The sequence below is a fragment of the Cephus cinctus genome, unplaced genomic scaffold (assembly GCF_000341935.2).
Source record: "Cephus cinctus unplaced genomic scaffold, Ccin1 Ccin1_scaffold1796, whole genome shotgun sequence".
NCBI lineage: Eukaryota > Metazoa > Arthropoda > Insecta > Hymenoptera > Cephidae > Cephus > Cephus cinctus.
Genome location: NW_014334004.1, coordinates 115134 through 129248, shown reverse-complemented (window position 1 = coordinate 129248; position 14115 = coordinate 115134). Strand labels below are relative to the sequence as shown.

At 43.8% G+C, this 14115-nt stretch overlaps 1 protein-coding gene across 5 annotated transcripts in view; it reads right to left on the bottom strand.

Moving 5' to 3' along the window:
• Nucleotides 1-14115, bottom strand: part of LOC107273700 (zwei Ig domain protein zig-8) — a 148379-nt gene that overhangs the window by 19369 nt on the left and 114895 nt on the right. The gene's annotated exons all lie outside the window — the stretch shown is intronic.

Below are 14115 nucleotides of genomic sequence, written 5' to 3'. Positions count from 1 at the left end.
CGCCCCCCCCCCCCTCGCGGCGAGCTTAATTCATTTATAAAAGTGCTGAGCCCAGCACGTTGAAAGGCTTCTACTCGCTCAATCTTTTTCTCATCCTTGAAACATTCGTATTCGGATTTCTCAACGTAAAACGAGCTCTCCGGCATACAATTATTCAATCACTGGTATCGCCCCAACATTTCGGATTGGTTCAAGGACCACGGAGTCGAGAAATTTTCCCTGTATTTTTTTAGTTGGGCTCCGAACAGTCCTTGCTCGGTCCAGCCTTGATAAATTGTTAGGAGAAACCGACGCAACCGCGACACCATCCTCCGTAGTCCGCCTTTCACTCTTTCCCCGACAAAACCGCATTGGCTATTTATTTAGGACGCACCAAACTCTTCGGATCGGGCACACCTATCAATTTTCTCTCCTCCGTGCTTCATTCGCAAAACTACTTAGCGAGTTATCGAGAAATCGCGTCGGGAAATTGCGAAGCTTAATTCGTTCGTCTTGTAACTAATCTGACGGGGCACTGGAAATCCTAGGTAAACTCTTACATTTTATTTCTCATGAAACGAAAGTGTGGCCGGCAGGCGAGCTGGTATACGTGCCAGGGTCTGCACGGGCACCTCCAGGATTTCGCGTGTGTTCTTACGTACTCTGAAAGAACTCTTCGTATTTCGGTAGCCTTAACGCAGTTCGCAAGGATAGAGCCAGCTGGATTGCACGATTAAAACTTTCTCATGGTTGTGTTCTCGTGATAACTTTTTCTTTTTGCCGCAATAACACAACGAAATCGAAGACTTTTCTACGATTTCAGCCGAGACTACATTCATTTTCAGGAGGTTGTGCTTAAGTCTCGAGAGAAAGAACAAAAGGAATTTAGCGGTTTTAAGAAAGAAAGGAAAAAAAATGGAAAATACGGTAATACAAGAAAAGAATACAGGGAATACTTTGTAGATGCTGACCAATCATATTCTTTTATATTTTTCGGTGTACTCGACTAGCTTAGATATTCTTGTTGTATCGTTTCTTTTATCGTGGTTAAGTGTCCGTGGAGTCCCATGAGCTTTCGGGCTCGACTTTCAGTAACTAGGATGGCCGAGATCAGAGAAAAGTTTTTCCGATTCAATCTGCTAAGTGAAAGACTCCTGCTGTAAGCAGGCTCGTGCTTCCAACGGGACTTACCCTCCTATTGTAGTACCGTGATATCCAATAAAATTATATCGATTTCGATTCACTAAGCAAATTGACGAAAATTGGTCGAACCAGAGGAAAGAGATTTCGAAAGGATAATTGGTGACAGAAAAAACCTCTCCCATGGCACCAATGTCATCGATAGAGAAGTCTATCGCTCGGATTTCACCCTTTTCTCTTGGTGCCTTCTCAAACAATAACCGTATTCATAAACTGGCAGCGAAAAATTGGCCGAATTATCGAATTCCCCAGATGTAAGTTACATTTTGAACGAGGGAATAGATTCGAGGGACAAGTCGCATTGAGCTGTAAAATATTTTAATTTATATTCTCGTCACTTTCATGAAGTCTTCTGGGTGTTGTAAACGGGCGAACGTTCAAATCCCAGACGCAAAATTTATAACGGTATAGATATATAGACACACGCATGGCCCTTGCGTGGCTGTAAAGTGGGCTTCGCTCGGATATATAAAAGGAAGATGATAAGGGCTCCGGCAATTTGCCATGAAAGGAAATTTTTCAAATTGAACATTTCATTCGGGTTCGCATCCTTTTTTTTCTTTCTTTTTTCCCTCCTTTTCCAAAAAACTGGCGAATTTGACAAAGGATACATTCTTTATGCAATAACTAGAATATCATATGAAGAAGTCTTAACTCAGGTCGTCCAAATAATCGTCGTGTCTCAATAATTTTTCAATTCGGTACAGAATATTGCGCGAAACACAAGACGAGTGGATGAGTAGGACAAATAGTACCAGTCGAACGAGATGACGAGTGGACAAATAGGACGGGCAGGAGGGAGTGACTATCATTGGAGATATCGCGAAATTTATTTCGCTCCTTTATTTCGCAGCTCGCTCGTACTCGTGCACGGCTGCCCACTCGTTTGGAATTTCGCGTTATTCTTCATCTCCAATTAGTCGGTGGATCCGGAACAGGAAAAGTTGTAGGAAAATTCCTGGCGTAGATTACCAGATTGCGTCGTATCTTCGGTAGGGTTTTCGGATATTTTTATTATATTATATATTTTAATAATGTAAAATATTTCGCGATCGGAGAATTGGTTCCACAGGTATCCAGTTGGTTTAAGATCAAATCAGTCGCTTTCTGCGTACAAAATTTCCGAAAAGCTTTGCACGGTGGAACACTCTCTTGGCTGTAACTACGTTCTACAGAATCTATACAGAACCTATTGAAGGCTGACATCTCGAGCATAATCCTAGCTTCTCCCTCATTGAATATTAGTCTGAATGCTGCTCATCCCTGGCTCCATAGACGTTATAAAGCTTATCTTTGAATACAGACGTACCCTAGAGGGCCCTAAATACCGTAGCACCGCCACTTGTCTTCGGTTACGTCCTGCAACCCGGTTCAGCAACAATTTCGATAGTATCACGTTTTCCACTTTACTGAACTAAACGCTCTAATTATCAGACGCTTTAACCATTAGGCGAACCGTCTAATCGATATCGCCAAATTACACTTGGTTACTTGCGGCACTTCTTTCTTACTAATTTCGTTCACTCGGGCTCGCAGAAATTTTCTCCCTAACGATGAAGAAAAAAAAAGAAAAAAAAAAAGAAAAAAATTCGACCACTTAGCAAGATCCTAAGCAACCCCGAGACGTCTCTTTAGAAACAAACTCCTGGCTTGAAAACCGGTGAAAAATATGAGCACTTTATCAGGAGCGTTATCGAACCACCTGAGCTTGTCGACATGGCTCTCGTTCGCGAAGTGCCTCGGGGGAGGAAAATTTTCTTAACTAGAAACCAGATGGTCTTACAGTAAATCGACGCTAAGGCGTGCAATGGAAGGACACGATATAAAGCATGGCGAGGAAGAAAAATTAAAATAAATATTAAAAGTATCAATGAGACGAATGGATGTTGACGATAAGGTGTAACAAGTTTCGTAAGTTTCCAAGCGAATTATCATGCGTGGCCAAATGAATATTGCTGAACTCAGAAACGGACCGTGACTGGTTCAAAAAAAAAAAAAAAGTACAAAAAAAGAAAAATAAAGACTCCCGATGTTACATTAGCTCGTGATACACCTGCACGATAATCTGGATCCGAAATGGATAAAATAAGAAGGAGGCTGCTCAAGTCACGGTTCGTTCTGATTTTGTCCTTTTGCATCCTCCCAGAATTCTTAAATCTATTTCTCCACCTCGTAGAATAACACGGTATCGTAAACACGAATACAATGAACAGGGATGGCTCTCGCGGATGAGAGCTTTGCTGTTCGAAAACAAAGGAGCGACTTTTTACACTTGAGGCTCCAGGTTTAGCGAGAACCGGCGTAGGGAATATCTCTGTGCGGGAATGTCTCTGTGCGGCCCGGTGCATCGCGCGAATTACCTAGGAAAAGTGCTGGGAAATGTGGTAACTGGCAGAGTACAGGAAGCGGGGGTCGAGGAAGGAACGAAGAGAGAGTATAGGAGAAACGGGCGAGTAGAAAGAAAGAAGGTAAATACTTTCGGTCAGTGTTGGGGCTGCTTTGCAAAGTGTCGAATGTTTCTCGGCTGCGAAGAATATGAATAGGGGGTAGAAGAGACGAAAGTGATGAAAACTGGACTGACGCTTTTCTTACTAGAGGCACACACGATCGCCATTAGTCTTTGCACGCTCGGGACCGAAGTACAGAAGGACCATTGGTGTGGATGGGTAACGTACTCCCAGGTCAAAGTTTAATGTTTTAAGCAAATTTATTCGATGAAATTCTTCCTACTGACAAAAATACTCAGAATAAACGAGGCATCCGGCCTTTTTCGTAGAAAAATATACTTTCCCTGCGTCTCCTTCGCTCTCGTTCATCCGCTTTACTCTCGTGCTTGTCGGGAAGTGACATTTTTAATACCAACCGGAAAAATCCTAGGGGCGACGTGCTGTCGCCTGGAGAGAAACTCTTTAAGGAAATTCGCTGCCGAGACGTATTATTTGCTTGCGTATTTAGCTTTCCGAGGAGGAAACATATGCAGCCATGATTGTCCTTCCTATTAAAGCTCCTCAAGAAATGATGAATAACTCGGTGCGCTATTCTTTTCCATCCCCATTTCGGACTCACCCTTCGAGTATTTAAAAAGCCATTCGATCCCTACTCTTTTTTCCATTAACGTTCTATTGCCACGATAGTTTCAGAGGGAAGTGACGTGCAAACACGCCAGGATCATTCCTTTTCACTGGCTCCGGCTGGTACCTATTATACCCTCTTATGCAGAACCACTCTTCGTCCTCGCGTCTCTACCGAATTTAATCGGCTTTTAAGCTTCATCAAGATGGTCTCCTGAATGCTTGTGAATGTTGGTCCTTCAAACGAGAACAAGCGGTACGAGGAAATCGTCGAAAAATTCGTCCCTCGTGTCGATGGGACCTTTATCGTATTTCATAGAAATCGGCTCACTCGTTATCCTCGATACACTCTCCAGCCATCATCCATGAATTCGTTCGCCCTGATGGAGGGATCCAACTTTTTCTTTCCTTTTCACCCTCGACAAAAATTTTACCCTTACTCGGTTAAGCCAACTTCAGTCAAACAAACCGAACTGTTACGTTCGCCAGCGAAGAACTGTCTATCATATTTAAGGGGCAAGATTCTTTCCTTTCCTCGACTTTACGAACTTCATTCATAATCCACCAGCCGTCAGTCCCGATATCTGCAATAGCGAGGTAAATAACCAAATGATCAACCGTGTTGCGCTCGATAGGTAGAACAACTTTTTTTTTTGTTTCGGCGCGAAAGTATCACATTTGTCTCGGGATCAGGATTTGTCATTCTTGTTTCTTTAACGAATGTAACTGATACACCAGAAATTTGAATACCTTTCAAAGTTTCCATACGCGTCTGATTTGGTAGGCTGATATTACGGCGTTCGATCTTGTAAAAGGATCCAGGAAGGAACACTTTTGAAATACATTGGAGTGCGCCAAACGATATCGAATCTACATACGCTTTCAGTTGCTCTCTGGGCTCGAATAGCCAAGTGGGTTAAGGGGGTGATAGTCCTTCTTTCTCAGTTTCCTTCTCGTGAGAAATAGCTGGACCGATGCGATAGGGTGACATTATATGTATATTTCGACCAGTTCCCTTCTAAAATCTTTTCGAAACATTTTCGGACATTTCAGGCGATTCTTTGACCGGGAATGGGAAGGCGGCTTGGTAAATGTTCGAACAGATAAATGTTAAGCGATGGAAAGTAGTAGCGAGACGGAGTGAAGAAGAAAAGACTAAAGAAAACTAAGAGAAACAAGGATGGGAAAGAAGGAGAGAGGAAAAGAGAAGAGCCGAGGTTGGATTCCTCGACGAAACTTTAGCAGTATCACAGAAAACAAATAAATTTATGGGTAAAGTTAAAAGTATTGCAAGCTCAGCAGTGCCGTGTGTTGCTGGGGGGACGGGGAGGGGGGCTTTTACTTTCCATTTTTTTTTCCCTTCTGTTTTTCCCTTTCGGATGGCAAATGGGGTTATTTACGGGCACGCGACATCAGGAAGTCTCGCTCCTGTTTGCCTTTTTTCTCCGTCTATTTTTTTTCCTTCTTCAACCCTTCTTCCTCTTCTGCATTATTTGACCGCCCACCCTACTCCCGCCGCTAATACTTTTCCCTCGATAACGAATTCCCTGGCGTTGCGCTGCGTCACTCTTTGTACTTTTCCCCTAATTTTCTCCTGTAAACGACGTAAAACTCTGTCAAATTGAAATCATGAGGGATTTCACGGAAGGGTTAATGTAAAAAAGAGAAATATAGAAAGAGAGGACTAATTAGCATGGTACGTTGAAATACCGGGCGAGACTTTCGCAGTGGTATACCTACTTTTGTCTATCCAGTGGAGAGGGACAAAAATGGCAAAACTCACCACCAAACTTCGATAGGAGCCTACTGCAGCTACTGGCAATTCTCACGCTCGAGCGGGGCTGTACGAAGCGAAAGGACTAATTATGTCGGGAGTAGCAGTACACGATTGTCGGTTGCGTGTTACTCGCTGAGCCCTCAAATCATTACTGACACGAAGCACGTTGCCGCGTACCACTGTTTCAGCGATAATAGCTCCTACGTTTATGAGAAAATTACAAAAGTACCGGCTCCCCGAAGGAACGGCAGTAATGGTAGCGCGAAGGGTAGTGTCACTTCGAAGTTTCTACCGGGCCCCGGTATTCTTTCGGGACACCGAAATAGTCAGACTCGCCGGAACAACGAATGACCCGAGTCAAATAAAAGGAAATAATCGAGTCAGTATATAAATTCTGGTATTTTCATGTCCCGTGAAAAGCATCCTGAAGCAGAATGGAGAAACGCATCCTGAGCTATACGGGACGGCTGGGAGTTACGAAGGAGCGCTAAGCAGGCGAGACGGTATCTGGCAGGTTGCCCGCTTGCAAGCTCAGCGTGTGCTCTCCAGATATAGCGAGTCCGATGGTGCCCGTAGCTTCCATATCCTCTGCTCCTCCAGGCAGAGGTGTGCACAGGAAAGGGGATGACTTTAAAGCTCCTCGGTTGGATTTAATAACGCGGCAAGATGTTGTGCGCGCACCATGGAGCACTGGCTACGCCCAGGCAACCAGCCAGTTACCAACCTGCCTGGTTTACCTTCAGGGTAAAACAGAAACGTCAGGGGTACCTTGGCGTGACGTAATTAGACAGTCCCACTCTTGCGTCCTACCTCCCCTTTAAGGCAGGCTAATTTCATTCTGGTTCTGCCACGATCAAGAATTATTCTTCACTTCAGTTCTTTATTCCGTTCAATAATAATTATTATTTTTCTGAAAGCAATACTTCGATTCTGTTGCGTAATTTAAAAAATCATTGAGGCACAAGGATATTCGCATATTCGGACTAACTTTGATATCGTGAAAATGGGATGGAAAAATCTTTCGTTGAAGACTCGTCCATATCGAAGCTTACGAATTCGTGAATTCACTCTTCTCTTGGGAAGAAGACCTTCCCCGAGACAAAGCAATCGGGTTGCGCGAATATCAGGGTCACCACCGTATCTCGATTAACCGGCGTTACCGAAGCTGTCAGGCGTCGGGAATCGATTCTACGTCGTGGTTACATTTACGAAACGATCCCATCAATTTACCGGTATTTCCCATGTTTCGTTTCATCTCTTGAGAGTAAATATGCAACGAGAGACTCGAGTAATCAAACAATCAAGTAAGTGAGGTAGTACCCGGTACGCTCGGTAACTAAACCGACGTGGAGAATCTAGTTTCAATAATATAGGGAGACTTAGAGAAGACCTCAGAGAATTGAATGCTAGCCTAGTGTGCTATCGGAGAAGAGCGCAGGCGCTCGTCTTTATTCTTAAAATCTCCAACCTGAACCAAGGCTTATATCCACTATATCCTTCACTACTCACTGGCGTCTCGTTGGTCCCATTATACGTTTCGACCGTGTAGCACGTAGCTCGTGTAGCTATAACGTTTTTTAAGGAAATTTATTTTTTACGACGAAGTCGATGCTAAAAATGACTGAAACGTATCCGGAAATACCTTCTGCTCCAACTGTAGCTTTGTTTGACGCTGATATAAGTTCCGTGGAGGCGAGGTCGAACCGAACGGGCGCTTTTCCTACTGTGACGATGATACCTTTTAAACCCGCCTTTACGAGAGGTTACGAGAGTAATATAAGGCACGATGATTCCGGTACGTTCCAGCGGACACATCGCGACTGTTTTGTACATGAAAATATTGCTGGCTAAAAGGATACGATCTATGTTTACGGGAACGCTCGCACCTATGCTATGTCCATATGTGCTTGTAGGAAACGCATACACCAAGAAACTGATACCCATCATCCGAGTGCCGTAATTTCTGGAATCGTATTCGACGGCAGGAATATCTTGCTATATTCTTGGTTCAATCCCATAGCCTGGCGCGCGATACTTGTCAGATTCTATTAACTTCCATGCTCGGAGGAACTGTCAATTTCTTCAACGTCCCGCGGGCGAACTTCGAATCGCTCCTAACTCTTGGATTACTTTTCTTACGTATAGATATGGTTTGTAGTATATAGTGTAATGTATCTTTTCTTAACTCGAATCCGATAGCGAAAAATTCTACAACGAACTATCTTCGAGAACCAACCTACGTTACCTTCGGCCGTCCACCCATCGTTCGTGCATCCGAAAGACAGGCGGGCGCCAGCCAATTCTTTTTTCACCGGGAACTGACGAGCCTATATGAACTGAGAGTTGGGGTGGAACAGGCCCAACTCCACCAAAACGAGAGCTCTGACGGAACCTATCAGATAATGCGATAACTTAACGGATCCTGTCGATTTTTGGGGACGCGTAAAATCGAGAAATGCAACTGAATGCACGAATGGTTACGGAAATGCACGGCCGCTCAGGCTGCTAGGTTTGAGGTAGAGAGGGTCGGAGTAAGAGTCAGGCAAATAGTGCGAGAGACAGAGAGCGACGAATCGAGAACGTAACAGAACGAATCTGAATTATCAAATCGAAATCCCTTCACCAATTAATAAATTGGGAGACTCACCGGAGCTGGTACAGCTAATCCGTGGAGGCCGAGAACTGTATCCCAAGGACACTCTGGTGGACACTGCACTAAAGCACTGCACTACACCTCCGGAACACTCACAGGAATTCATAGAATTGCCTGGATATCGCGAGAACAACGCGGGAACTGTACGAATCGAGAACTTGCTATACCGTAGCGAAACACGGCAAGAAAAACTATCAACCGATAGCACGGGAGCGCGAATCAGTTTGACACCTCGGTCGGTGCTCCGACACGGACTGCTTTGACAATAGCCAAATTTGAGAACTACAATCATTCTGATTGGTCGAGAGCCTTATAACCGATAACTCTTCCATTTCTGTCGAGTCGTCCCTTTAAACCAAATTGAGAGCGTTTTAGCGGATAGGTAGGTCATTTTGAAAATCCTCCACGGCCGCTTCCCGAGAGCATCGGGCGACAGCTGGGCGCCCCATCTTTAACTCGGTCAGGGGGTCCTTCTCTACCCTTAACCGTATCAAAACCATAACTCCGCCCCATCTCCAGCGGGGCGCCGATATCTCACCCGGGCTCTTCCTGGTCCGTGGAGACGTCTCCGTCGGGTACTCTCCTCTACCGGGCAACTCGGTACGTCGAGACTATCTCCCCACGTCAGATTCGAGCACCTCGACCTCAACTAACCCGTAACGAAATCTTCCGAGAGCGTAACTATACGAATCAACCCGAGAGCGTAATTTCTGAGCAGGGTGGCGACCTGAAGGGAACCAAAAATCGAGAACGTTATCTGTATCGGTAGCTGGAGTCGCCTTGTGACCGTGAATCGAAAATGACGTCACAATAGATATAGGAACGTTGGTCTCTGGAAACTTGACGATCCTGTCGTCTTCCTGAAGACATGTATGACTGTTCGTCCATGTACCTGCGGATCTCTAGCGGCTCTTTTATCATGTACTTATGTCTGAGGAGACCAATAAATAAATTCGTCCTGAAAGCCTGAGAGATTCCTGCGGCCGTTGGAAATGGAGAGCCTGTTTGTCTCGAGGAGGTGGAATGCCCGGAGGAATGTAAAGAATGTTACAGATCCGAGCTAAGGTAAAAATTCAAGAGAAGAGGGTTAAATAAAAGCCTCGTGATGCTTCCTGAGAGTTTTGAACATTTGGATTTTCTTTGGGGAAAAAAAAAAGAATTAAGACTTTATCTTGGGAGCCACTAATATTCACATCTCACTCGGCTGAGCGAGCCGAGTTATGAGAACAAATTTAATATCGCTGTATTACGGGGAGTCCTGCCTCTTTCCTTTTTTGTTACCATATTAATTAATGGATATACCATGGCACGCTTAGCAAACGGTTCATTAAAAACAAAATCCGCGTTCAGCTTGCAAGCATTACTTCATTTATGGTTTATTCACCTCCGTTGCGGAGTTCAAATAGCTTTTTTTTTCATGTAAGAATGGAAAAGTCTAATAAAAATGATTAGAAAGAAAATACTAATTGAGTCACGAAATCGCGATCGATCCTTTCTCCTATTCATGTCAGAATACAATTTTCCGAATATTCATATTTCAAGTCCAATTAGAATCACAGCGAACGAGAATCGTCAAGTATCCCAAATGACGTTTTTGTTAATATCTAAAGGGAGCAATCGAGAAAGTATTTTAAGCATGGAAATGTGTCTTGCCCTAAGCCGCGAGCAAAGTGCGGCAGTAATAAAGATGGCGTGATGTCGGGCAATAGCGATTTGAGTTAGAGCCAAGGGAGCAGCCACGGACAATCCCTACCCCGTTAGTTGAGGCCAATCTTGTAACCAAGTATACGAAATTTCAAGGTATTATTGTGGCAGTGCAGATTACGGAGAGTTCAGGATTTTTCTAGCGTTTAAGAAATTTGCAAAAATGACATTGAAATATTTTTCCTAACGTGTAGGTAGGATCTCTTGGGAAGAGCCATCGCAGTAGTGTATATACGTATGAAAGTTACCGAGAACGTGATTAATTTCCTTACACGTTAAAAATCACCACGGAAGCACCACAGCCCTCTAGTAAAATGGAGTTTTATGGGATTCAACCGCTGAACCTGCGATGGTTTCAGGACGAAACAGCGGTTTTAACCTGTCCTTTAAATCAGGGGATTAAAGTACGCGAATGCAATCTAGGAAGTGAAAAGCGAACGTGTACGGTTGCGAGCGTCGCACGGTTGGATTAAAACTTCAAAAAATAACTCGAGACACGTAGAGCACTGTTGAGCTGGCAATATATTCGCAAGCTCTTATCACGAGTTCGCGTACAATTGGAATTGCAATTAAAAACAATACAACTATTGGAAACGACACACTGAGGACTTCCGGGTATCCTGATTCCCGTGTTATGTCAAAGACAATACCGTTTCCCCGCCTGCAAAGGACAGTGTCTCGCAATATCCTCATGAACACAAGAGGAAGCCCGTTGCATTTCGCTGGCGCGCTTCTGTCATATGGATCGCAGGGTAATGCTCTGTTCTGGGTATGGAATGGGCTGTGTTCAGCCTTGCGCGTACACGGCCCAAATCGCCAGCTAAGTGTTACGTCTCTCGAAGAATATGAAAGGGAGGAAGAGACTGCGAGGATAATCGGTACCAGGTTCACGTACTGCGTTCATCGGGTCCAGGTGGCGACCACCCAGAAACATTCTCGCCAAGATAATCTCACTGCGTTCGAGTAAGTTGTTTTAAAGTTTGGTAAAGACGGGAGAGACCCTTTTTCGCTTTGGGAGTTTTGTCGCGGTAGCAGCCATGTTAGACCAACGTCATACCGGGTCGTGCCAATTTCCTGCGGACGAGTAGACTCTCGAGCAACCCCTAGGAGCATCGCGACCACTTCTTTCTCCCTGGCTTCATCTCCTGCCCCCTCCTGCTGCTCCTCCTCGACTTCGACTTCTTCTTCTTCTTCTTCTTCTTCTTCTTGTCTCTTACGAGTGTGAAAGACACCTCGGGAGAATCGCTAGGGACTTAAATTCTCATCCACGTTTTTATGAGAAACCTGTACCCGGAAAAATTCTAGCCTTTCCTTTGAAAGTCAATGGCCCTCCTTAGGCGTTTCCTCCATAGCTCTGTATTATGTCTTCCAATTTTTCATTGTCGACCCAATTGCGCCCAAGCGTCCTCCTGGCTTCGTTCGAATGACAATCCTCTTGTTAGGTTATTTCATTTACGCCCATTGCATTTGAATATTGGTCCGAGTGATTCTTTCAGGTATAGCATGCTATTACGAGTTTAACGGCCTCGTAAATTTTCAATGGGTTAGAGAGCAGCTCTGTGCCGCATGGAGAGTAACGTTACAGGAGCAACGGAGAGAGAGAGAGAGAGAGAGAGAGAGACGTATGGATAGAAGCAGAGAGCGACAAAGCAGTATGCATGAATATTTCAAATTTGTAAACAAAAAAAGAAGGAAAAAGCTTTACTACTTTTACGAGTGCGAAATGAAATATGAGGGGAGCGCGTAGGAGCGTGCTAGGCCTAGGTTATGCTCTCACCAATCACATTTTACGCGTTAATAAAGGTCGAAGCCATTTCATTCGAGTCATTACTTCTTGGTAACGACTTCGCCTACTTTTGCGGTTCTACATTTCTCTATTTCCCTTATATAGTCCTTTTAAAATTCTTCATGCACACCCTGTCCTCGAATCTTCATTTTGCTGCTCATCCGCGAGGCAATAAACGTGCGCTATTCAATATCTCGTTTAATGTCAATCGATCGTACGTAATTACACGTTCGATTGCATTGCCCCATTTACTCCTTCGTCGTTTGCTCTGTATAGCATTTTCCCAATCTCTTCTCAATGACGAAATGAGTGGAACGTGTGTCGCGAGGGATGACCAGATCGGGAATGGCTTCAACCCTTGGATACGTAGCTAACTGAGTGGTAGGGAAGCAGAGGCATTTTCAGGGCACTCCTTTTTGCCCTTGTTGAAAATTATCCAGCATCCATCCATCCACCGTTCAGACACCTCAGGACTGCAACTTAAGGACTCTTCTCGAAAAGTGGCTTCTTATTTCACAGAGGCAGATTCGAGTGGGAGACATGCATAGAATTTTCGTCCCCTTACTCGTCGTACTTTTACTCGTTGGCTTCTCTGTGCTAATGCCGCCCTTAAATTCTACAGGCGCGTTACATTCTATCCTACCTTTGAGAACGACCAAACAAATATAAGTATAAGATATTGAAGTAAAGATATTTATATTTTTAACGATTCCATGTGAAACCTTCGAGAAGGTCTTTAAGTACTTTTGGACAAAAAATTGTAAAAAAGAAGTTGAATAGGCATTGAAAACTTTTTGAAATCAAGTAATCGGGAAAAGATTGGTACGGGTTTTTCTTCAGAAGAAAGTCTCTTTGAACAACTAAAGCAATTAAGGGAGATGCAAAAAAAGAAAAAAAAATGTCGAGATGATTTTTTTTAAGAGAAATTGCAACACAGTAAGTGTGCTCATGTACGCGTGAGCCTAAAGCGACGTGAATACAATTACGAATGAGTAAGTGAATTGACGAAGGAATGAAAATATTTGCCGAGAGTTTGCTTCTCCGAAGTTTGGAATACGCCTCAGAAACCATCCAACCTTGCAAACATGATTTGATATATTGACTTATCCAAAATCATTTGACTATTTCTATTAAAGTGCAAGTTGATATTAGCTTGTAGACTTCTTTCGACATTTTTCAAGCATTTTTAGATTTGCTCGCTAAAGTCGAACAAACGGTAACGTTCGAAAGTCTCATATTTCACCTCTTGATCATATAGTATAGCAAATAGCTAATATGAATGAAAGCTCGATAACCATGTAAAGAATTAAAGTAAGAACCTTAGGGTCGGTATCGACGAAAGGAGAACATTTGAATTTGGTATCGGGGGAAAGTGGAGGCAGTCGGTAAGAACGTGCCTGGAGGAAAATCCTTTGGCTGTACAGGTATCTTCCGTAAATACAATAAAAATAGAAAGAAGAAGTGTATTCGTAGTTACATCGTTTCTGTTTCTTTCCACAAGAATTATTTCCTCGGCAAATTCTATTTTTGTTAATTCCTCACTGAAACATATCCACTGCTTAAACAGTTGCTTTCAATGGCTGATAACTCAATTTATCCTGATGTTGTAAAACTTTTGCACAGCAACGATAAACCTTTGGAGGGCTAGCGAGTAATTTTGTCTAATCGGTCTTAATGGTAGAAATTGTAACTGGGAGGCTGGGAGGATTCCTGGTCAGCGGTCCCTGCTGTAAGCCGCGCGCTAATTATGAAATCTGTCCGAGAGCTGGGCTGGCACGTCATGCTATACACAGCCGGTCAGAAATCCTATCTAGACTCTGACTGGAAATCTGAGGCAGATCCTGATCGGGTTAGCCTGGAAGAATAGTCCCCCCTTGACCATGGCTGTTAGACTCCGCATGATTAGTGCCATGAGAATATAGGCAAATTATACATGTCATGAGGT